The sequence below is a fragment of the Hyla sarda genome, chromosome 6 (genome assembly GCF_029499605.1).
Source record: "Hyla sarda isolate aHylSar1 chromosome 6, aHylSar1.hap1, whole genome shotgun sequence".
Lineage (NCBI taxonomy): Eukaryota > Metazoa > Chordata > Amphibia > Anura > Hylidae > Hyla > Hyla sarda.
Window position 1 is genome coordinate 12,747,993 of NC_079194.1, and position 25,913 is coordinate 12,773,905.

The 25,913-nt window shown below is 43.3% G+C and overlaps 1 long non-coding RNA gene across 1 annotated transcript in view; it reads right to left on the minus strand.

Annotated features, from left to right (window-relative positions):
• Positions 1 to 15,648: 15,648 nt before the first annotated feature.
• Positions 15,649 to 25,913, minus strand: part of LOC130277654 (uncharacterized) — a 48,356-nt gene continuing 38,091 nt past the window's right edge. The window contains exon 3 of the long non-coding RNA XR_008845511.1: positions 15,649 to 15,801. This is a non-coding gene — a long non-coding RNA (uncharacterized LOC130277654). The remainder of the gene's footprint in view (positions 15,802 to 25,913) is intronic.

Here is a 25,913-nt window from a genome sequence, read left to right on the forward strand (position 1 = left end):
AGGTTGGTGAAGCTATAGACCAGGTGAAGAGTCCAGCAAGACTATCTTGAAGCAATGATGAAAACACACAGAGTCCAGATTCAAGTTTGCTCAACCCGAAACCCCTTCATGAAACTGCTTCGTGGTCCCATAATATTTACGGTTCAGTTGAGGACCCCAGATTTGGAGATATGTATAGGGGCCTGAAGTAGACACATCTATCAGACAAGTATATAGACAAGTCATATCCTATGACTATGGGAATAATACTAAAATCAAGAGAATTTTACCCCCTAAGATTGAGCTTGGGAGCATTAGAATCCCCCTTTAATATTCCTCCACTGGCCATGAATTCATGGTTCACTCTGGAGGGGGATAACATGTTCCAAGGGGGGTCCATAAAATAAATGGTGAAACCCTTAAATTGTCATTTGGAAAACCTTTTGACATGTCCTTGTGCCAGATTGTATTGGCAGGGGTCTGAGTGTGCAGACTTCTACCAATCAGGAGAACGAGCCAGAAGTCCATTGTCATGGGATCAAGACACACTCTCAGTGCAACTCTATGGAACGTGTCTCGATCATATGACACAGAACACGGAGAGCTGCATGGTCTTCTCATGGCTCAATCTCCTGATCAGTAGAGGTGTGAACACTCAGACCCCCGACAATGAAAACTTTTGACTTGGCCCCCTTTATTATACATAATAATTATGAAAATCATGGGAAGATATAAAGGGGGTTGCACAGTATTAACCTCTTAAGGAACCAGGACGTACGGGGACGTCCCCGCACCCGGAGCTTTAAGGACCCAGGACGTCCCCGTACATCCTGGTGTTTTCCGGTCCCTGCCGCGGGCCGGGCAGAGATCGGAATCGGATGCCTGCTGAAATGCTTCAGCAGGCATCCAGGGCAAATGCAGAGGGGGGCCATGTAGGCCCCCCATGTTGGCGATCGCCGCAAATCGCAAGGGAAATCGCCCTTGCGATCTGCGGCGATACCGGGCTGATCGGGTCTCTGGGACCCGACCGCCCGGTAATTTTGCATGATCCCGGCTGTCACAGACAGCCAGGACCATGCTAAAGAATAGGAGCGAGGTGGCAAGCCTGCCACCTCCTCCGATCCCCTGCGATTCTTCGGTTAGCTAACCGACCAATCGCAGAGGGGGGGGGGGGGGGGGGGGGCGGTTTATGTTCCTCAAGGGGTCTAGTTTCCAAAATGGTATGCCATGTTGGGGTTATTTTGCTGTCCTGGCACCATATGGGCTTCCTAAATGCGACATGCCCCCCGAGCAAAATTTGCTCTCAAAAAGCCAAATATGACTCCTTCTCTTCTGAGCATTGTAGTTCGCCCGTAGTGCACTTCAGGTCAACTTATGGGGTACCTTCATACTCAGAAGAGATGGGGTTACAAATTTTGGGGGGTATTTTCTTCTCTTAACCCTTGCAAAAATGTGAAATTTGGGGGGAAACACACATTTTAGTGAAATTTTATTTTTTTACATATGCAAAAGTCGTGAAACCCCTGTGGGGTATTAAGGCTCACTTTATTCCATGTTACATACCTCAAGGGGTCTAGTTTCCAAAATGGTATGCCATGTGGGTTTTTCTTGCTGTTCTGGCACCATAGGGGCTTCCTAAATGCAACATGCCCCCCAAAAACCATTTAAAAAAAACTTACTCTCCAAAATGTCCTTGTTGCTCCTTCGCTTCTGAGCCCTCTACTGCGCCCACCGAACACTTTACATAGATATATAAGGTATGTGCTTACTCGAGAGAAATTGGGCTACAAAAATAACAATACATTTTCTCCTTTTACCCCTGGTAAAAATTCAAAAATTGGGTCTACAAGAACATGCGAGTGTAAAAAATGGAGATTGTGAATTTTCTCCTTCACTTTGCTGCTATTCCTGTGAAACACCTAAAGGGTTAAAATGCTGACTGAATGTCATTTTGAATACTTTGGGGGGTGCAATTTTTATAATGGGGTAATTTGTGGGGTATTTCTGATATGAAGACCCTTCAAATCCACTTCAAACCTGAACTGGTCTCTGAAGAATTGTGAGTTTGGAAATTTTGTGAAAAATTGGAAAATTGCTGCTGAACTTTGAAGCCCTCTGGTGTCTTCCAAAAGTAAAAACACGTAAATTTTATAATGCAAACATAAAGTAGACATATTGTATATGTGAATAAATTTTTTTTTTTATTTGGAATATCCATTTTCCTTACAAGCAGAGAGCTTCAAAGTTAGAAAAATGCAAAATTTTCTAATTTTGCATCACATTTTGGAATTTTTCACCAAGAAAGGATGCAAGATACCACAAAATTTTACCACTATGTTAAAGAAGAATATGTCACGAAAAAACTATCTCGGAATCAGAATGGTAACTAAAAGCATTCCAGAGTTATTAATGTTTAAAGTGACAGTGGTCAGATGTGCAAAAACAGTGGTCCTAAGGTGTAAAATGGCTGGGTCCTTAACCCCTTAAGGACGCAGGACGTAAATGTACGTCCTGGTGAGGTGGTACTTAACGCACCAGGACGTACATTTACGTCCTGTGCATAACCGCGGGCATCGGAGCGATGCCCGTGTCATGCGCGGCTGATCCCGGCTGCTGATCGCAGCCAGGGACCCGCCGGCAAAGGAGTACCCCTTTAAGACAGATTGGCGTCTATTTAGTAGCTATTGTGTATAGAGCCTATGGGAAATCTGCAATAAGTTATCTCAGGTAAGCTGCCTGGGTGCAAATCTCTTTCAATATGATTAAATTTAATAATTTGGAACATGGGCATTTAGGGGGAGATTTACTATGTGGGGTGTTTTGGTAAACCCAGGAAATCCAATGGTGTTACGGCAGCAGAAATATATACCACCTTTTAAGCTGGCGTATACTTCTACAACTTTAGGTGCCACAAGTCGCCCCCTTCGCGTGAGATTAAGCCCCCTTCCAACCTTCTTCATAATACCTTCATGAAGCTTGAGCATCGTAAATGCTACAAACTTCCACATTTTTGTCCCGACAATTTTCAAGCAAGCCATTTTTTTTTTTACAACAATGTTTGACATTATATATGTTCCGCTTAAAGGGGTATTCCGGCCTTATACATCTTATCACCCATCCAAAGTATAGGGGATAAGATGTCTGGTCAGTTCAAGTGTTGGGAACCCCAACGATCTCCGTGCAGCCCCCCCCCCCTGGCATTCTGTGCCGGGTGCTGCCACTGAGACGTGACACCACGGCCACGCCCCCTTGTGACGTCACACCACGCTCCCTCCATTCATGTCTATGGGAGGGGGCGTGACATCCGTCACGCCCCCTCCCATAGACATGATTGGAGGTGGTGTGGCGTGATGTCACGAGGGGGTGTGGACATCAGCACCCAGCACAGAATGCCGGGGGCTGCACCAAGATCGTGGGGGCCCCAGCGGCGGGACCCCTGTGATCAGACATCTTATCCCCTGGCCTTATAAGATGTATAAGGCCAGAATACCCCTTTAATGTTTAACTCAATGATATCAAAGAAAGAGGTCTCATCTGTTCACATGACCCTCGAAAACATCTCACCCCGTTCAGTCGATACCTATGATTCTTATAATTGGGTAATTCCGGTTTGATGCAACTTTTCTCTGCCGGAGTCTCCAATTACCTTAAACTACTTAATATTTTATTGTTTTATGTCGAACATAATCCATCGCCGTCCTTCACCCAAGATACTTCTCATTCCTTGGTCCCTTGCCAAACTATAAACCTTAAAGGTGTATTCCGGCCAAAGACATATTATCCCCTTTTCAAAGATAGGGGATAAGATGTCTGATCGCGGGGGTCCCAGTGGGGCTGGGTCTCCACTGTTGGAAAGCTTTGTCTTTCCGGGACTGGAGATGGGATGTCAAACCACACCCCCTCCATACATGTCTATGTGCCGGGTGCTGACTCCAAGAACGAGACGTGGCATCACGGCCATGCCCCCTTGTGACGTCACGCCACACGCCCTCCATTCATGTCTATGGGCGTGACGTGATTAGTCACGAGGGGGCATGGCATGACGTCACGTCTCCCGTCCCGGAAACACAGAGAGGCAGCCTCACATAGAATGCGTGTGCCGCACGGAGATCGCGGGGGGTCCCAGCAGTGGACCCCCCTCCGCGATCAGACATCTTACACCCTATCCTTTGGATAGGAGATGTCTTTGACCGGAATACCCCTTTAATTCATTCCATTACCTTTTTCTACTGTAGCCATGTTGAATATTTACAAAAAACACAACCCCATAACCAAGTCTTCCCCGATGCGTATTAATGGAGACATAACCACAGACGCAATATCAATCCATTTCAAGGTTTTTTAATGAATTTTCATGAATGGCAATTTGTTTTTTTCCCCTCCTCTCTCAGTTTTACCGCAGTGCCCTTTTTTATTTTCTTCACAATTTTGGCGTGTCTCTTTTAGAGTTCTCCGGTTGTTTTATTTGAGATTTCACAAGAGATTGTGCGCGGGGAACTATAACTCAGATTCTTTAAAATTAAATTCCTTCGAGGGGCAGTAACATTGGTTTCCTTCTGAGCTAAATATGTTGTAATGTTTCGTAATGGTCTCATTACACACTCCAGCAATTGTTCTGAGAGGACAAATCAGATAATCCAGGCTACGGGTTCCAGCCTTTTGGTTTTCGTTCTGTAGAGATATAATTGTATTTCAGAACAATCTTTCACCAAAATAACACGGATGGAGGGACGGATATCAGTTCATTATGTCTGTCAGACGTAAATCTGGGATTTGAACGTCGCCGTCGTCTTTTTGAGTCGGTTTTGCGCTCGGGCTCAAAAATACTTATCTGTTAGGTTACTTACCTGCCGCTACATTTTGTTTCCCTCTTCTTCTTCTCCTCCTCGTTCGCCTGCAGAGTATGCGTCATTCATCTTAATGTCAGCAACATCTGCACACAAATTGTTATGCGGTTCACAGAACATAATCACCAATTAATGGAGTCTTCAGATCCTGCATTGTAAGAAGCTCTTCGGGGTGATTCCTTAATGCTTTCAGCAAACACTTGCATATTTGATAACAGTTATTTAAAGTCGCGCCGGTCTATCTTTCTCCTGTACTATATTACCGAAGCTAAACCATTCTTGTCAGATGAGATCTCAACGATCCCCGAGAGGAAATACTTGGGACGAAAGTTCTTGTGCTCTGATTTTTTAGAATCTTTAACTGTGGGAACAGGGAAAGTAATTTCTCCTCTTTACATTCCCTCATAACACATACACGCACCTCAAGGGAAAGAAATTCAATTGCGAAAGCCAGATGTTCCTTCTTACTGTATCTTAGAAAGGACTGGAGCACCGTGGAGAGAATTCAGCAAGTGTAAAACTTTAAGTAATGCATTTCTCTCATGCATTTTAACACAAAGGCACTTCAGATATGTTAGGATGAAATAACTATATATATGTATATATATATATATATATATATATATATATATATATATATATATAATCCAAATAAAAGCAGCACATCAAGCAATAGTAGGTATAGGTAGATTCGGGGTGCTCGCATAATTGGAGCCTGGGTCCACCGGTTCCTTTATTCAAATACAAAAAATAGGATGCAGCACACCACAAGTTGCAATCAGGAGTGTAGGTTTATTCCATAACATGCAGAGGACAACGTTTCGCCAGCCTCACGCTGGCTTTCTCATATTATATATATATATATATATATATATATATATATATATATATATATATATATATAAATATATATATATATTATTTTTTTTTTAAATTATTATTTCAACCCAACATAGTAACATAGTTCATAAGGTTGAAAAAAAGTCCAGAGTCCATCAACTTCAACCTATATCCCTATTGTGGCCCTACTGTGTTAATCCAGAAGAAGGCAAAAAACCCTTATGAGGCTGATGCAAATTGCCCCATACCAGAGGGAATAATTTCTTCCCAACTCAAAATATGGCATCAGAATATATCCCTGGATCAACGTTCTGTCCCTATTAATTTAGTATCCATAACATGTAATGTTATTATTCTCCAGAAATGCATCTAGGCCCCTCCTGATCTTTTTTATTGTATTCACCATGACACCTCCACTGGAAGAGAGTTCTATAGTCTCACTGCTCTTACAGTAAAGAACCCCCGTCTGTGCTGGTGTAGAAACCTTCTTTCCTCTAGACGTAGAGGATGCCCCCTTGTTATAGATACAGTCCTGGGTATAAATAGATCATGGAGAGATCTCTGTACGGTCCCCTTATATATTTATACATAGTTATTAGGTCTCCCCTAAGCCTTCTTTTTCCAAACTAAATAACCCTAATTCTGATAATCTTTCTGGGTTCTGTAGTCCTCCCATTCCACATATTACCCTGGTTGCCCACTATATCTTTCTTGTACACTGGTGCCCAGTACTGTACACAGTATTCCATATGTGGTCTGACTATAAACACTAGGTGATTTCTTTTTCTTATTCTTCTATTGCTGCATTTGCCATTGTTTTTGCTACAAAGAACCGGCACCAAAGGTTATTAGATCCATCCATGTCTTGTATTTTAAGGTGGCCTGTATTTATTTATCCAAATCTACAAGTACTGATAGCTGGCACCACTTCTTTCAATTATATTGGGGGAACACCATTCACATCCTCAATAAGCTGCATAGTAAGGCACAGTCACTAAAACATCAGCCCCGTAGGTGGTGCTCAGCCTCAAGTAGCAATCAAATGTAGCAATGAACAAAGTCCATCCAGGCATAAAGAAGCGGCAACTCACAACAATTTCATGCTGGGCTTTTCTTGTGCAAGGTGTGGGTGCACAAGCAGGATACACACAGGTTCACTGAGCACCGTCCGTTTCACACTACATTGTGCTTCTTCCGGCAGGAAGAAGCACAATGTAGTGTGAAACGGACGGTGCTCAGTGTACCTGCAATAAAAACCTAGAAAGAAATTGTGTTGAGTTGCCGCTTCTTTATGCCTCTATGGACTTTGTATTTATTTACGTTGAGTTATTTATATTGTACAACATCCAAAGAGAATGCATACATAATAGTTTTCTTATCACAATGAAGATGTTTTGTTAATTCTCGCCTACACATTTCAATAAATTGTGGCCTTGACGACTCATCAAAACAGCTAATCAACAACATTAGTACAAATACCGAGGGGGTGAATGTCAAACGGGATAAGGAATATTAGGGATTAAAAATAAATATTTACTCTTTGTGAAGAGCAATCCATTGTCATATGCATTTTCTCAAATTTTTGTTTTTTACTTGCACCCTAGAATTGTCCCCTAAATCACAGAATAACCCTTCGAAACTGTAGCATGAAGGCTGTTTTGCATGATTATGTCCTACAAGATATGTCCTACATGATAGAGAATCCCTGTAGGTTCCATAACTAGGCTTTTCATTCCCCAGGGTAAAAAATAATTATTGCCCCCCCCCAAGGATTCCTTCTCAAGATCGGTGGTGATACAGAACTAAAAGTACAGAATTAGCGATATGCCATTATTTTATAAAATGCCACTACATCTCAAACTTGTAAATTTTTCATAGTTTACAAAACTGAATATGGCTGACGTGCCAAGCAATTTGAGAAGCTGTTTTGATGAGACAAATATTGGACTCTTTGGCCATCAAGGGAAGTGCTATGTATAGCGCAAACCCAACACTTTCCATTACCCCAAGAACATCCTTTCTACAGTAAAGCATGATGGGGGTGGCAGGTCTGGAAAACTGGTTCAGAATTTGAGACTGGGATGGAGGTTCATCTTACAACAGGACAATGGCCCTAAATTAACAGCTAAAGCTGCACTGATAGGGCAAAAAAAGAAGATGTCTTTGAATTCCAACAGCCCAGAGGGAACATATTACTCCAGAACAAAGGCTTCCACAATGTTGTCCCACTCTGTAGGGCTGACACGATGAAAGGAGGTAGATGGTGATAGTTCCCCTTGTCTTCAGCTGAATCATATGTAGATTGTCCTTGATGTTGTGGTGCAGATATAAAGCCAGCTTTTCAAAGCAGGGCTGGGCTGTGGGATCTTCTTTCTTTTTAGAGTCCAAAAGGACACAGTGGTAGACTTCAGAATGACCAAGTCCAATCCCAAATCATAAACCAACTGAGAATCTGTGGCATGAAGACTACTGGACACCAACGAAAGCCAACTAAGTTATAGGAGTTGGAGGATTGTTGTCTGAAAGAATAGGCTACAATCTAATTGTCCACAAATGCTATGATAAATGGATACCTAGTCCAAGAGACTTACTCTAAGAAGCCAAATTCAATGCCTTTCTGAGCTCCACATCCATTTGGAGTCCACAAATCTGGTTAGAAATTGTAACGCCGAGCGCTCCGGGTCCCGCGGCTTCCCCGGAGCGCTCGCCTCGTTCGGCGTGTAGCAGCGCTCCAGTCACTGTCCCTGACCGGGAGCGCTGTCCCCCTGCCTTTGGCGGGGATGCGCTCTGCGTGGCGGGACGTCCCCGCCTGCGGGTCGCATCCCAAGTCACTTACCAGTCAGGTCCTGCTGTGTCTTCCTCCCGGCACTCGCGCCAGCTCACTGAAATTTAAAGGGCCAGTGCACCACTAATTGGTGCCTGGCCCAATCAAGTTAAAATGCATAAATACTCACTTCCTCTTCCTCCCCTTGCCGGATCTTGTTGCCTTGTGCCCTGAAAAAGCGTTTTGTGTATTGCCTAGCCTGTGTATCTGACCTTCTGCCGTTGCCCCTGATTACGAACCATTGCCGCCTGCCCTGACCTTCTGCTACGTCTGACCTTGCCTTTGCCTTGTCCTTTGTACCACGCCTGTCTCAGCGGCCAGAGGGGTCAAGTCGCTACTGGGGGACACAACCTGGTAGTTACCGCCGCAGCAAATCTCTCCTGCTTTGCGGTGGGCTCTGGTGAAGACCAGTAACTACTTAGAACCGATCCCCCAGTACGACCCGCGCCATCGCCTCTCTGGCACAGAGGATCCACCTCCAGTGTCCTCACCAGCCGCTAGTCTGGATCCTGACAGAAATGTAAGAATACAACATAAGACTGTAAGGCTACAACATGAGATGGCCTTATGGGGGTCACCTGGCCTTGTGAAACGAATGGCCTGTCCTCAGGATAGCCCATCAGTATTACATTTTTGGGGATCCTAAGAGCAAATAGGGCAACTATTCAAGTGAATTGGACAAAGCAACAGTACCTTGCACCACTACTACTTATAGTATGATGATGCAGGAGAAGATGTTTTGGTGCTCAGAGGAGTAAGACACATCTTCAAGCAGTTGATTGGTGCCAGAAGTCAGACCCTTACTGATGGTTACTGATGGCATCCTGACTATATGCTACAGATGATGTTGAGAGAGAGAGAGCAGGATGGGAAATGTTAAAATTACCTTATCCTTTTGCTCTCATATAGACAATGCTAGAGGAGTCCGGCAGCAGCTTTATCCCTTCTCTGAATGCTCAGCTGATCTCAGGTACATGTAGTGCATCAACAATAACTCTTCACTCCAAACAAAGTGTACGCTTAACGTGTTTACAATGTATTCTTCATGTTATAAAGCATTAGCCATGTTCTTACATTCATTCATATAGCAAAATCTCAGGTAAGGCCCTTCATCAGGCTAAATGAGAGGTTGGAAGTTAGATTCCTGTGCAAATTGTGGTGGCAACAGAGTCTAGAGAGTCATATATGTAAGATATACCCATAAAGGCTGGTCTGTGGGGACTAGCATGTCTACCATTCTCCTGCTCGAGGGTGGAAATAAAAATTCCTTTATTTTGGTAATTCCTTTGTGTATGGAGCACCAACATAACCCGCACCACTTAAATTGGCCCCATTGGGACACACAATCTAAATTCACCTATCTCATATTTTGGAGTGTGGGACGAAACCCACACAAACACAGGTCGAACATATAAACTTTTTGCAGATGTTTTCCTTGGAGGGATTTGAACCCAGGACCCCAGCGCTGCAAGTCTTTAGCACCAACCACTGAGATACCGTGCTGCTGGAAAGGAGGGATCTACCGTAATCTGACACCCAGGAGCACCCCAACCGGAGGTTGGGGTGCTCCTGGGTGTCAGATTACGTTAGATCCCTCCGGTTCGATGTACCTGGGGTTAGATGTACCTGAGGTGATCAGGAAAAATAAGCAGTCATCTGAACCATTGGGCTTGGCCTATGTGATTGACCGCCCTACAGAGATAAACCCATTTCTTAATGATGCAAAAATACAATATTATCCGAAGGCACAAACATCCGTTCTGTTAGAAAACAATTCAATCTCATGAATTAAAACTCAGAATTATGTATTAGGGGCCTTTCCGCCGAGATAGTGACGGCTCGCCAATGATGGAATAATGATTGTCCTAACCAATAACATAATTCTTTTTGCACACAAAACAAACCACATCGTAATCATTGTCATTGGCCCCATTTTTATAAGGGGAAATATTTATGACACTATTGAGAATGAACAATGCCTTCGCCCGTATTGATTTACTACGCAGTCCATCTTTTTACCGTTCGGAATAATCTGATTAACGACAATGCCGCGCGAATCATCCCGTGCAGATACTGTAACAGCAAATGCCAAGACTGTATCGGCAAACGTATCGAGAATCCATGACATGTCTGTCCTTTTATTGGACGGAGGGGGGTATATGTTACTCCGTTGTCATTATGGCATCATGTCGGATTTTATTAGAACCTAATAATTTTACAAATGAACCAACGCGGGGAAAAACAAGACTATAGCTGTATTGCTTTTTCTTTTTTTTTTTTTCTTGAAGTCTTTTTTTTTTATTGTTGTGTATGCAACTAAATTGAAATATCTTTCACTTGAAATATTGACTTTAATATCTCATTTGAAAAATTCATGAAGCCTTTGATGTTAAATCCATACTCAATTTAGCCAAATGCCATTAGAATATGCAATACAGCCCCGAATACGGGGGAGCATTATTGTCTGTGTTTCTGCAGAAGAATTACATTTTATGACTCCAAAGTCGAGATCTTTTTAGGATTTCATGCTGGAGGTAAAGAAAAGGGAAGGCGGCACATTAGGAGCAGAATGAAAAGTGGTATTGATTAGACTTACATTTACCCACTCAGTTTCATGTCTTAAATACATGGAAAATAGGGCTTAACCATTGCAGGCAACAATACCCTGTAATGAATGGAACAATCTTTCGAAAATTAGTATAAGCTCTCATGATCGTGCACAGATGTCGCTCATGGTAACTTCCATTAAGGTTTTTTTTTTTTTTTTTCCCCGTTCTATCTACATTTACATAAATCGCTTTTTTATTTCCTAATAGTGTCATAATAGAAAGAAAAAAAAGAAATGACAAAAGGTGGTGATTTCATAAAACATGCAACTTTCAAGACTGTCGGAGAACGAGAGAGAGAGAGGTACATTGTAAAGTGAGACTTATATTATGAATACTTCAGAATTGCATTTCCTAAATGACTCACGAGAAAAAGTGTTTCTGTAAAAAGGTTGGGGGGGAAAAAAGAACGAAAAAAAAAAATAGGCTTTCAGCAAATTAATTTTTTTTCCCTTCTTCTTCTTTCAGGAAAATGCAGACTGACAAATGTCGTGAAAAAGCTTTGAGTGCTAATAGAATGGTATTTTGCCTTTAGTAATTTATGAGTACTTTCCACTAAGCTATCGATCACGTTTTATAAAAAAAAAAAAAAAAGAAAAGTAAACGCCATTAACATTTTCGACAATAATGGCTCTATCCGAAAAAAAACCTGAAATTTTTATCACTGTACTTCTGGATGTCAGAAATGCACGAGGGATTGCACGAGGGATTAAGCGAAATTTGTTTGTTTGCGATAATATTGCTTACCTGTAGACGGCAGAGACAAAACATGTTTTACTAGAAAATGACATGAACTCATTTAATCTCTAAAAAAACAAAAAAAAACAAAAACAAATGCATCCTTTGACTTTGTTTCGAAAATCGGAAAGGAACTAGAACGGAAGTTTTTAAAGCCTTAATGGGGTACTCCGCCCCTAGACATCTTATGCCCTATCCAAAGGATAAGATGTCTGATCGCGGGGGTCCCACAGCTGGGACCCCCGCAATCTCTGTGCATCACCCGGCGTCCGTGATGTCATGGCCATGCCCCCTCGTGACGCCAGGCCCTCTCAATGCAAGTCTATGGGAGGGGGCGTGGCGGACACCCCCTCTCATAGACTTGCATTGAGGGGGTGTGGCGTGACGTCACTACCCCCGCCGCCTGCTCCAAGTGCTCAGAATAAAATGTTCTGAAAACTGGGTCAGCGGAGTACCCCTTTAAGGTGACGTTCTGTTCATTATATGCCGAGATATTGTGAATAATAAATAAGTAAATAAATACCGGTAAATTCATAATACTAATGATAATAAGAATAATAATAACAACACTCATATACATAAGTACAGTGTTTCCAGGTGGTTACAAACTAAAACTTCCAGCATACCCGGACAGCCATTGGCTTTTATTTTTCCTATATACTCTGGCTGTCGGAATAAAAATAATAAACTTTAACTTACCTCCCGCTGTTCCCCTGGTACCGGTGTAATTAGTCTTCCGTCCTCCAGCCCTGGTCTTCTTCCAGCTTTTTGGGCCCAACCCAGTACACTGCTCTCAGCTAATCGCTGGCTACGGCAATGTCCGACTTCGGCAAGTGATGGCAGTGTTTATGTAATGGGCTCAGGCACCAGGAAGAAGGCCAGACTCGGGCCCGATACATGGCACTGCCGCTCAACCCACCACCGACCAAGGTGGGACATCGCACTAGCTGGTGTTTAGCTAAACGCAGTATGATGGGCTACTGGAATAAAAACAATGAACTTTAACTTTCCTTCATGCCGTTGTGGAATCAGGCTTCCGACCTCCGTCTCCGGTCTTCTTCCGGCTTTTGGGGCCCAACATGGCATACTGTGCATAGCTAATTGCCAGCTGCAGCAAACTCCCGCCTTGGTCAGTGAAAGGCTGATTGGCAGTATCCTGTAACAGGCTCATACAGACCCTCAAATCTAGCCTTGTGCTATTATCTCTTCTGTGGTGTCAAACACAGCCCATCAGGGTGAGAGCCATCCCCCTCCCCTCACAATGTAATAGCTGAGAGCCAGGGTGTTGTTCTGGCATCTGGAGACCTTATGAAGGCCTATCATTTTCAATCTACCGCTACCAGAGGCCAGAGAGAGGGCCTCATAGGATTCCAAACAGCATTACACACCGATGCAAAAGTAGTGCAGTACAGGGTGGGCCATTTCTATGGATACACCTTAATAAAATGGGAATGGTTGGTGATATTAACTTCCTGTTTGTGGCACATTAATATATGTGAGGGGGGGGGGAACTTTTCAAGATGTGTGGTGACCATGGTGGCCATTTTGAAGTCAGCCATTTTGAATCCAACTTTTGTTTTTTCAATAGGAAGAGGGTCATGTGACACATCAAACTTATTGGGAATTTCACAAGAAAAACAATGATGTGCTTGGTTTTAACGTAACTTTATTCTTTCATGAGTTATTTACAAGTTTCTGACCACCTATAAAATGTGTTCAATGTGCTGCCCATTGTGTTGGATTGTCAATGCAACCCTCTTCTCCCACTCTTCACACACTGATAGCAACACCGCAGGAGAAATACGAGCACAGGCTTCCAGTATCCGTATACACTGCTATATACTACTATATACACTGCAGGAGAAATGCTAGCACAGGCTTCCAGTATCCGTATACACTGCTATATACTACTATATACACTGCAGGAGAAATGCTAGCACAGGCTTCCAGTATCCGTATACACTGCTATATACTACTATATACACCGCAGGAGAAATGCTAGCACAGGCTTCCAGTATCCGTATACACTGCTATATACTACTATATACACTGCAGGAGAAATGCTAGCACAGGCTTCCAGTATCCATAGTTTCAGGTGCTGCGCATCTCGTATCTTCACAGCATAGACAATTGCCTTCAGATGACCCCAAAGATAAAAGTCATCTGAAGGCAATTGTCTATGCTGTGACTATACGAGATGTGCAGCACCTGAAACTACGGATACTGGAAGCCTGTGCTAGCATTTCTCCTGCGGTGTATATAGTAGTATATAGCAGTATATAGCATTTCTCCTGCGGTGTTGCTATCAGTGTGTGAAGAGTGGGAGAAGAGGGTAGCATTGACAATCCAACACAATGGGCAGCACATTGAACACATTTTATATGTGGTCAGAAACTTGTAAATAACTCATGAAAGAATAAAGTTACGTTAAAACCAAGCACATCATTGTTTTTCTTGTGAAACTCCCAATAAGTTTCCTGTGTCACATGACCCTCTTCCTATTGAAAAAACTAAAGATGGATGCAAAATGGCCGACTTCAAAATGGCCGCCATGGTCACAATTTATCTTGAAAAGTTTCCCCCCCCTCACATATACTAATGTGCCACAAACAGGAAAGTTAATATCACCAACCATTCCCATTTTATTAAGGTGTATCCACATACATGGTCCACCCTGTGTATATATATATATATATATATATATATATATATAAACCCTACCATGGTACCAATGGAAATGTCAACAAAAATAAGTCTACACAGCTGCCTTAATGAAAAGTAAAAAGTTATGTCTCAGAACATGCAGACACAAAAACGAATTTCTGCATGTGTTTTTATTCTGCGAAAGTAGTAACAATGAAAAGTATATACATTTGATAAAACTGAAATTTTACTGAACTGCAAAAAAATTAAATGGCCAATGGACATTTTGGACATGTCAAAAGATTTGATCGGCGGGGATCAGATGATTAAAATTTTTTACATATCGCTACAAGGTTTCTCCCATCTGCACCCAAGATCTTTGGAGCTTATCCCCATTGACCATTGGGATCCTAGTCTCCTCTCTTACCAAGGCCATTCACCCCCCATTATTTAGTTTGGTGGGGCGGCTGCTCTAGGAAGAGTCCTGGTTGTTCCTTCTTATGGAGGCCGCTGAACTTTCAGTGCAGCAGAAATGTTTTTGTCCCCTTCTCCATATCTTTTCCTCTACACAATCCTAAAAGGAGAAAAAAAAGAAGAGACCAGAGGATAGCACCTCATGTATGCATTATATATGAACCCCAATATGGTACTATTAAAAATATATAATAACCAGTAGAGAGTGAGGGTTGGCACAGCTGTTTTATTTTGCAATAGCTTAAAGGGGCACTCCTGTGCTCCAGCATTCTGAACATTTCTTTCAGAACGCTTGGTGCCGGAAGCCGTGCTTGTGACGTCATGGCGGCCGACACCCCCCCTCCCATAGACATGAATGGAGGGGGCATGGCATGATGTCACAAGGGAGAGTGGCCGTGACGTCACGACCACTGCCGCTGGAACCTGGCCTTTGTTTAGATCTTGGGGGCCCCAGCAGCTGGACTCCTCACGATCAGACATCTTATCCCATATTCTTTGGATAGGGGATAAGATTTCTAGCAGTGGAGTACCCCTTTAACACATAATAAGAAGTGGTGGCAGGATATATCAGGTCACAATCACTGTTGGGGCTGTGCATTCAGTGGGGCGCTCTATCCAGAAAAGTATCCAAAGTCTTTAACTTCCATAGCATAAAGATTAAAATAATAGATGGCACTCACCATTTATTCAAAGAATTCTGCATTTATTCCCTCATTTTCGAACAAGTGCAGGAGTACATATGCATTAGTTGGAGCGACAATTGTTTCACGCAGTAGGCACTTCCTCTGACTCACAAATTAAAACATCACCCCTCCCATGTATAAGTCTCACCTGTATAAGCGGTCCTGGGCTGGAAAAAAATAAAAAATATTAGAAATATAACTTCTCATAAAACACAAGCCTTAAAGAATACCTGTCACCGAATAAAACTTTTAAAATAGTGTTCCATGTGTAATTAGCAGACACTTTCCCATTCACTTGCCTTTAAAATTATGAACATAAATTTCTTTAAAATGTACTTGAAAAAGCGGCCACTAGGTGGCTCTGTTCTGTTCCCTGCCACAATTAAGGCAGGGAGGCCTGGCAGGAGACAAAACTCAGGAAATGTTTCTCTGCATGGAGCTTGATTGACAGCTGCACAGAGCCTCATTGAAAGATGCATAGAGCTTGAGGTCTTCTATTCATCTCAGCACTGCAACGATGTGAGGGCAGAAGTGGTCCCCCAGCAGACTTCAGTGATGTCGTGCCTGCTGGGAAACACCCACTTTCTCCTTCTGGGAGATTGCACTATGCGAGCAAGAAGAACGGTAAGATACACAGCTTTTTAGAGCTAGAATTTTTTTTTTTTTTAAGGATGGGAGGAGTGTTAGGAGTAGTTAGGGAACATAGCCTGAGTTAGTTTAGAAAAGTTAATTTGGTGACAGGTTCTTTTTAAAGGAGTTCTGTAGTGAAATATAACATGTTGGACTTGATGGACGTATGTCTTTTTTCAACCATACTAACTATGTAACTAACTATGTAACTATGTCCTATCCAAAGGATAGAGGATATGTTATAGATCTCGTGGGGGGGTCCGAATGCTGGGACCCCCCGGGATCTCCTTAATGGGGCCCCGGCAGTCTGCTGGAAGGGGATGTGCTGTCCCCCACATGGAGCTTCAGGCAACACGCCCCCTCCATGTATTCCATTGAGATACATGGAGGGGGGGGTGTCAGCCGCGACTTCCTGCTGGGGTTGGAAAGGCCGCTTCTGGCAGACTGCCAGGGCCCTGTTCAGGAGATCACGAGAGAATACATCTATGAATACAAGAATGAAGAGATTAAAGGGGTATTCCGGTGGAAAACCTTTTTTTTTTTTTTTGTAATCAACTGGTGCCACAAAGTTAAACGGATTTGTAAATTACTTCTATTAAACAATCTTAATCCTTCCAGTACTTATTAACTGCTGAATACTACAGAGGAAATTATTTTCTTTTTGGAACACAGAGCTCTCTGCTGACATTATGACCACAGTGCTCTCTGCTGACACCTCTGTCCATTTTAGGAACTGTCCAGAGTAGGAGAAAATCCCCATAGCAAACATATGCTGCTCTGGACAGTTCCTAAAATGGACAGAGGTGTCAGCAGAGAGCACTGTGGTCAGAGAGAAATAAATGAAAAAAGAAAAGAACTTCCTCTGTAGCATACAGAAGCTGATAAGTATTGGAAGGATTAAGATTTTTTTATAGAAGTAATTCACAAATCTGTTTAACTTTCTGGCACCAGTTAATTAAAAAAAAAAAAAAAAACGTTTTCCACCGGAGTACCCCTTTAACTCCTTAAGGACCAGGCCATTTTACACCTTAGGACCGGAGCGTTTTTTGAACATCTGACCACTGTCACTTTAACCCCTTAAGGACCGGGCGTTTTTCCGTTTTTGCATTTTCGTTTTTTGCTCCTTGCCTTTAAAAAATCATAACTCTTTCAATTTTGCACCTAAAAATCCATATGATGGCTTATTTTTTGCGCCACCAATTCTACTTTGTAATGACATCAGTCATTTTGCTCAAAAATCTACGGTGAAATGGAAAAAAAAATCATTGTGCGACAAAATTGAAAAAAAACGCCGTTTTGTAAATTTTGGGGGCTTCCGTTTCTACGTAGTACATTTTTGGTAAAAATCACACCTTATCTTTATTCTGTAGGTCCATTCGATTAAAATGATCCCCTATTTATATAGGTTTGATTTTGTCGGACTTCTGGAAAAAATCATAACTACCTGCAGGAAAATTAATACGTTTAAAATTGTCATGTTCTGACCCCTAGAACTTTTTTATTTTTCCGTGTATGGGGCGGTATGAGGGCTCATTTTCTGCGCCGTGATCTTAAGTTTTTAACGGTACCGTTTTTGCATTGATAGGGCTTATTGATTTTTAAATTATATGAAAAGTGACCAAAAATGCACTATTTTGGACTTTGGAATCTTTTTGACCGAGCGGTTTAATTAATCATATATTTTTATAATTCGGACATTTCCGCACGCGGTGATACCATATATGTTTATTTTTATTTTATTTACACTGTGTTTTTTTTTTTATTGGAAAAGGGGGGTGATTCAAACTTTTAATAGGGGAGGAGTTAAATGATCTTTATTCACTTATTTTTTTCATTTTTTTTTGCAGTGTTATAGGTCCCATAGGGACCTATAACACTGCACACACTGATCATTGTTATCCCATAGGGACCTATAACACTGCACACACTGATCTTTCACATTGATCACTGGTTTCTCATAGGAAACCAGTGATCGATGATTCTGCCGCATGACTGCTCATGCCTGGATCTCAGGCACTGAGCAGTCATTCGGCGATCGGACAGCGAGGAGGCAGGTAGGAGCCCTCCCGCTGTCCTGTAAGCTGTTCGGGATGCCGCGATTAGCCGCGGCTATCCCGAACAGCCCAACTGAGCTAGCCGGCAACTTTCACTTTCGCTTTTAGCCTCGCGGCTCAGCTCTGAGCGTGCGGCTAAAGGGTTAATAGCGCGCGGCGCCTCGATCAGCGCTGGGAGCTATTAGAGGCGGGTCCCGGCTTCACTATGACGCCAGGCCCGCCGTGATATGATGCGGGGTTACTGTGTAACCCCGCGTTATATCAGGAGAGCAGGACCAAGGACGTACCGGTATGTCCTTGGTCCTTAAGGGGTTAAACATTAATAACTCGGGGATGCTTTTAGTTATCATTCTGATTCCAAGATAGTTTTTTCGTGACATATTCTACTTTATGTTATTGGTAAAATGTTGTCGATACTTGCATCGTTTCTTAGTGAAAAATTCAAAAATTTGATGAAAAAATTGAAAATGTTGCATTTTTCTAATTTTGAAGCTCTCTGCTTGTAAGGAAAATAGATATTCCAAATAAAAAAAAATTTTATTCACAAATACAATATGTCTACTTTATGTTTGCATCATAAAATTGACGTGATTTTACTTTTGGAAGACATCAGAGGGCTTCAAAGTTCAGCAGCAATTTTGCAATTTTTCACAAAATTTTCAAACTCACTATTTTTCAGGGACCAGTTCAGGTTTGAAGTGGATTTGAAGGGTCTTCATATTAGAAATACTCTACAAATGACACCATTATAAAAACTGCACCCCCCAAAGTATTCAAAATGACATTCAGTCAGTGTTTTAACCCTTTAGGTGTTTCACAGGAATAGCAGCAAAGTGAAGGAGAAAATTCGCAATCTTCATTTTTTACACTCGCATGTTCTTGTAGACCCACATTTTTTATTTTTACAAGGGGTAGAAGGAGAAAATGTATACTTATATTTGTAGCCCAATTTCTCTCGAGTAAGGACATACCTCATATGTCTATGTAAAGTGTTCGGCGGGCGCAGTAGAGGGCTCAGAAGCGAAGGAGCGACAAGGGGATTTTGGAGAGTACGTTTTTCTGAAATGGTTTTTGGGGGGCATGTTCCCACATGGCATACCATTTTGGAAACTAGACCCCTTGGGGAACGTAACAAGGGGTAAAGTGAACCTTAATACCCCACAGGTGTTTCACAACTTTTGCATATGTAAAAAAAATATATATATTTTTTCCCTAAAATGTGCGTTTCCCCCCAAATTTCACATTTTTGCAAGGGTTAATAGCAGAAAATACCCCCCAAAATTTGTATTCCCATCTCTTCTGAGTATGGAGGTACCCCATAAGTTGACCTGAAGTGCACTACGGGCGAACTACAATGCTCAGAAGAGAAGGAGTGATATTTGGCTTTTTAAGAGCAAATTTTGCTCGGGGGGCATGTTGCATTTAGGAAGGCCCTATGGTGCCAGGACAGCAAAATAACCCCCACATGGCATACCATTTTGGAAACTAGACCCCTTGAGGAATGTAACAAGGTGTACAGTGAGCATTTACCCCCCATTGGTGTCTGTCAGATCTTTGGAACAGTGGGCTGTATAAAATTTTTAATTTGCACAGCCCACTGTTCCAAAGATCTGTCAGACACCAGTGGGGTGTAAATTATCACTGCACCCCTCATTACATTCCGTGAGGGGTGTAGTTTCCAAAATGGGGTCACATGTGTTTTTTTTTTTTTTTTTGCGTTTGTCAAAACCGCTGTAACAATCAGCCACCCCTGTGCAAATCACCTCAAATGTACATGGTGCACTCTCCCTTCTGGGCCTTGTTGTGCGCCCCCAGAGCACTTTGCGCCCACATATGGGGTATCTCCGTAGTCGGGAGAAGTTGCGTTGCAAATTTTGGAGGTCTTTTTTTCCCTTTTGCCTCTTGTCAAAATGAACAGTATAGGGCAACACCAGCGTGTTAGTGTAAAAAATTTATTTTTTTACACTAACATGCTGTTGTAGACCCCAACTTCACTTTTTCATAAGGGGTTAAAGGAGAAAAAGCCCCCCAAAATATGTTAGGCAATTTCTCTCGAGTACGGCGATACCCCATATGTGGCCCTAAACTGTTGCCTTGAAATACGACAGGGCTCCGAAGTGAGAGAGCGCCATGCGCATTTGAGGCCTGAATTAGGGATTTGCATAGGGGTGGACATAGGGGTATTCTACGCCAGTGATTCCCAAACAGGGTGCCTCCAGCTGTGAAAACTCCCAGCATGCTTGGACAGTCAACGGCTGTCCGGCAATACTGGGAGTTGTTGTTTTGCAACAGCTGGAGGCTCCATTTTGGAAACAGTGGCGTACCAGACTGTGTAGGGGTATGTGTATATGTAGTGTTTTTTTACTTTTTATTTTATGTTAGTGTAGTGTAGTGTAGTGTTTTTAGGGTACAGTGACACGGGCGGGGGATTACAGCGAGTTTCCCGCTGCGAGTTTGAGCTGCCGCGCAAAATTTGCTGCATTTGCAATTTGTACATTCACTGGGGGGGGGGGGACCTCCAGCTGTTGCAAAACTGCATCTCCCAGCATGCACAGTCTATCAGTGCATGCTGGTAGTTATAGTTTTGCAACAGCTGGAGGCACACGGGTTGGGAAATACTGAGTTAGGAAACAGACAATGTTTCCCAACAAGTGTGCCTCCAGTTGTTGCAAAACCACAACTCCCAAACATTCTCAGGCATGCTGGAAGTAGTAGTTCGGCAACAACTTTAGAGCCAGATGTTGCCGAACTACAACTCCCAGCATGCTTGTAGTTGTAGTTTTGCAACATCTGGAGGACTACAGTTTGCAGACCACTAATACAGTGGTTCCCAATCTGTGCCCTTCCAGATGTTGCAAAACTACAACTCCCAGTATGCCAAAACTGTCCAGGCATGCTGGGAGTTGTAGTTCTGCAACATCTGAAGGGCCAGATGTTACAAAACTACAACTCCCAGCATGCCTGGACAGTAAGGGCATGCTGAGGATGTGTAGTTTTGCAACACCTGGAAGTGCACAGTGGTCTCCAAACTGTGGACCTCCAGATGTTGCAAAACTGCAACTCCCAGCATGCCCAGACGCCAAGGGCTGTCTGGGCATGCTGGGAGTTGTAGTATACAGGGTCCCATTACAGCAATGCATGTCGCTTTACGTCGACGTGAATTGCTGTAAAGGGCCCGAATGCGGCTGCAGAGGAACTCACCTGTCGCTGCCGCCGCCGTCTTCATCGCCAGGATCTGGGTCTTCAGGGACGAGGTAAGTATCAGGGCCGTTCCCCAGCACTCCCCCATCCCCCGCCGCATCCTCCGGTCTTCCTCCCGTCCTCTCCGGACTTCCAGGGGCTGGGCAGGACGGGAGGAAGTAACCGCCCCCCCCCTGCGATTGGTCGGTTAGTTAACCGACGGATCGCAGGGAATAGGAGGAGGTGGCAGGCTTGCCACCTCGCTCCTATACATTAGCATGGTCCTGGCAGTCTGTGACAGCCGGGATCATGCAAAATTACCGGGCGGTCGGGTCCCAGAGACCCGATCAGCCCGGTATCGCCGCAGATCGCAAGGGCCTACATGGCCCCCCTCGGCGTTTGCCCTGGATGCCTGCTGAAGCATGTCCGGCGAGCGGCAGAGACCAGAAATAGAACAGGACGTTCTCTAACATCCTTGGGCATTAAAGCCCAGGTAGCGGGGACGTTAGAGAACGTCCTATGTCCTTAAGAGGTTAAACAAAATTGTTGTGTTCTGAAGGCCAAAACAGGTGACATCTCTGAGGGCACTGAAACATTGAATGATGCAGAACATTCTCACAAAAAGAAAAATATTAAACATTTTGGAGACATGTTTTAGGTACTTATGGAATTTCCGGATAACCAGGTGTAGATGTCTTCTATAGATGTAGGCAACATACGCCTTCAGTTATTTCGTACAGAGTTAGTATCTGTGATTCCAGCTGAGGCTTTGCACATTTAAAGGGGTATTCCAGGAAAAAACTTTTTTTAATATACCAACTGGCTCCAGAAAGTTAAACAGATTTGTAACTTACTTCTGTAAAAAAATCTTAATCCTTTCAGTACTTATGAGCTTCTGAGGTTAAGGTTGTTCTTTTCTGTCTAAGTGCTCTCTGATGACACGTGTCTCGGGAAACGCCCAGTTTAGAAGAGGTTTGCTATGGGGGTTTGCTTCAAAACTGGGCGTTTCCCGAGACACGTGTCATCGGAGAGACACGTGTCACTTAGACAGAAAAGGACAACCTTAACTTCAGAAGCTCATAAGTACTGAAAGGATTAAGATTTTTTTTAATAGAAGTAATTTACAAATCTGTTTAACTTTCTGGAGCCAGTTGATATATACATAAAAAAAAGTATTTTTCCTGGATAACCCTTTTAATAATAAGAAATTCAACAACTTAAACAAACGTGTAATATAAAATGCTACACAAATACTGACAATAATGAATGCAAAACGGACTTCAGGGGCCTTGATATTACACAATCATCCTCCTAAGTGCGGTATCATGATTCCGAGCATGTCTACCCAGACGTGCATACCAAATGAAGAGCAACAAATGAGGCGTACGCACGCAACGTTAAACAAATACAACACAGAGTCCTATGGAAAATCATTTATGGCATATTACATTCTATTACCCACATTCCCGGCTTCTCTATCACACAAATGGATTCAATGACAAGTTCACCGGCGCGGAACGACCAGGTAAAACAGGACGATCTGCTCAGCCCAAGTTATTAAAGAAATCGCTCCACTTTTTTTATTTATTTTTTATTTCGTGTCACTACGGCTTGGGCTGTTCATTTGTTCGATAAACAGTTTGGTAGAGCCTGGGAAATAATGAATATTGATTTGTGGATCAATCACTTATTAAGAAACCGACTGAGGGAAATTATTTATCCAATCAATTCTAATTTTTGATTTGTTATTTATTTTTTCCAATTTCATTTCCCGGCCCCTCGGGCACATAACTCTTAAGGCCAGAAAGGGAAGAAGGGGGGGGAAAAAAAAAAGACAAAATTGTAAAGTATCTATTCCTGTAGGTTCTTATTGGTAGCCGTGATTTATGAACACAGGAGAAGTCGTGTAATTGCGGCTCCTCTGTCCGGTCTCTTGGGGTTACCGGTCAATAAGATTTCTTAGGTAAAGTATACGTCTTGTACTGTCGGTTTTCACGGGACGTCGTGTTGTTCTTGTCACATCTCTGACCGTTCTGGGCTCCTTGTATAGGGTTTTGCCTAAAGATCTATTCTAAAGGGCCTGTAGATTACATTATTCATGCTTAAAGGGTTACTCCGCTCCCCAGTGTCCGGAACTCAATGCTCTGAATGCTAGATGCGGGTTTCCGTGTTTACGCCCGCCCCCTTGTGTCATCACGCCCCGCCCTGTGATGTCACGCCCCTCCCCCTCAATGCAAGTCTATGGGAGGGGGCGCGACAGCCGTCGCGCCCCCTCCCATAGACTTGCATTGAGGGGGCGGGGCGTGACGAGGGGGCGGGTGTGAACACGGAAGCCTGCACCCAGCGTTCGGAACATTGAGTTCCGGACGCTGGGGAGCGGAGTAACCCTTTAATTCAAAATGCATCCACAGCACCTATTCAATTCACCTCCTCTGTATCCTCCCGCAATCTAACGTTCTGCATCTTCTACCTGGGAGAGACATCGCATTATTGATTGTGTTCTCTGATTTAAAGGGGTACTATCGTGGAAAACTTTTTTTTTTTTTAATTGACTGGTGCCAGAAATTTAAACAGATTTGTAAATCACTTCTATTAAAACATCTTAATCCTTCCAGTACTTTTTAGGGGCTGTATACTAAAGAGATATCCAAAAAAAGAGATGCATTTCCTGTGATGTCCTGACCACAGCGCTCTCTGCTGACCTCTGCTGTCCATTTTAGGAACTGGAGAAAATCCCCATAGCAAACATATGCTTCTCTGGACAGTTCCTAAAATGGACAGCAGAGGTCAGCAGAGAGCCCTGTGGTCAGGACATCACAGGAAATGCATTTCTTTTTTTGGATTTCTCTTTAGTATACAGCCCCTAAAAAGTACTGGAAGGATTAAGATTTTTTTTAATAGAAGTGATTTACAAATCTGTTTAACTCTCTGGCACCAGTTGATTTAAAAAAAAAAGTTTTCCATGGTAGTACCCCTTTAACCCCTTGAGGGTGCAGCCAATATACATTTTTGCATTTTGACATCACTCTTATTTTTCCTTCCACAGAGCTTGTTCTTTGCAGGACCAATTGTACTTTGCAATGTCAAATTTGGCCCAAAAATTGTACAGCGAGACAAAAAAATATATTTTTTTTTTTATTGAAAAACAAAAAAATAAAACAAAAACACAATAACGACAACAACTTCCATTAAGACCAATGGTTGCTCATTCCTTTGCTAGGTGGGTCTACAGCGGGGTCCTGAGTTTTGACCATATTTACTGGCAATTAATATAAATGCAGACATGTCCTATCCACAAAACAGGGTAAATTTGCCTTGTCTCAGGTCGGTCAGATCCTGTGCCTGGGGGGGGCGGATACACTGAAAAAAGTCACAGGGTGTTAGATTTGGTGATTGTGGAGGCCGGCACATGATTGGTGAATTGTTTCCTATTTGGTTGATCCAACATCCCAGTAGAGTTTCACTAAGTTATTGGCAAACATATGTGGCAGATCTTCCTCTATGGGTGGTATAATTCCTTCCTATAACATGTCCAGGTAGAAGCAGCCAGTTTCAGGAGTCTCGGGACTGTAGACTTTGTGCCGGCTCTTTGCGTACAACACATTAACTTTTGGCGAGTCCCTCAAGGGCACATGGATTTTATCCTGAACATCACTTACCGTATTTTTCGCCGTATAAGACGCACTTTTTCTTCCCCAATACTGGGGGGGAAAAGTTGGTGCGTCTTATACGGCGAATACCTGCGGCCATCAAGATGATTGCCGGGACCCGCCGCCAATATAGGACATCACTGATCGCGGTGATGCCCTGTATTAACCCTTCAGATGTGGCGATCAAAGCTGACCGCCACATCTGAAGCAAAAATAGCACTAAACCGGCTGCTCAGTCGGGCTGTTCGGGACCGCCTCGGTGAAATCGCGGCATCCCCAACAGCTTACAGGACACCGGGAGGGACCTTACCTGCCTCCTCGGTGTCTTCTCCGTGCCGGGATCCCCTGCGCTCTCCTTCGACGTCATCACGTCGTCGCGCACGCCGTCATCCAATAGGAGCGGTGTGCGTAGCGACGTGATGACGGCGACGGAGAGCGTGGATCCCGGGGAAGAAGAAGTCCGGAGCGTCGGGGACACCACGGGGACGCGGCGACAGCGATGGAGCGACATCCAGGGCAGCGGTGACGGGTCCGGAGCGGCGGGGACACGTGAGTATTACCTCCTATCCAACGGCTGTCCGGGCATGCTGGGAGTTGTAGTTTTGCAACATCTGGAGGTCCGCAGGTTGAAGACCACTGTTGGGTTCAGAATCTTTATTTTTTTTAGATTTTGCACCAATAAATTGGGTGCGTCTTATATGCCGGTGCGTCCTATAGGGCGAAAAATACGGTAGGTTGGAGATCTCTGATTTAAACCAATATAAT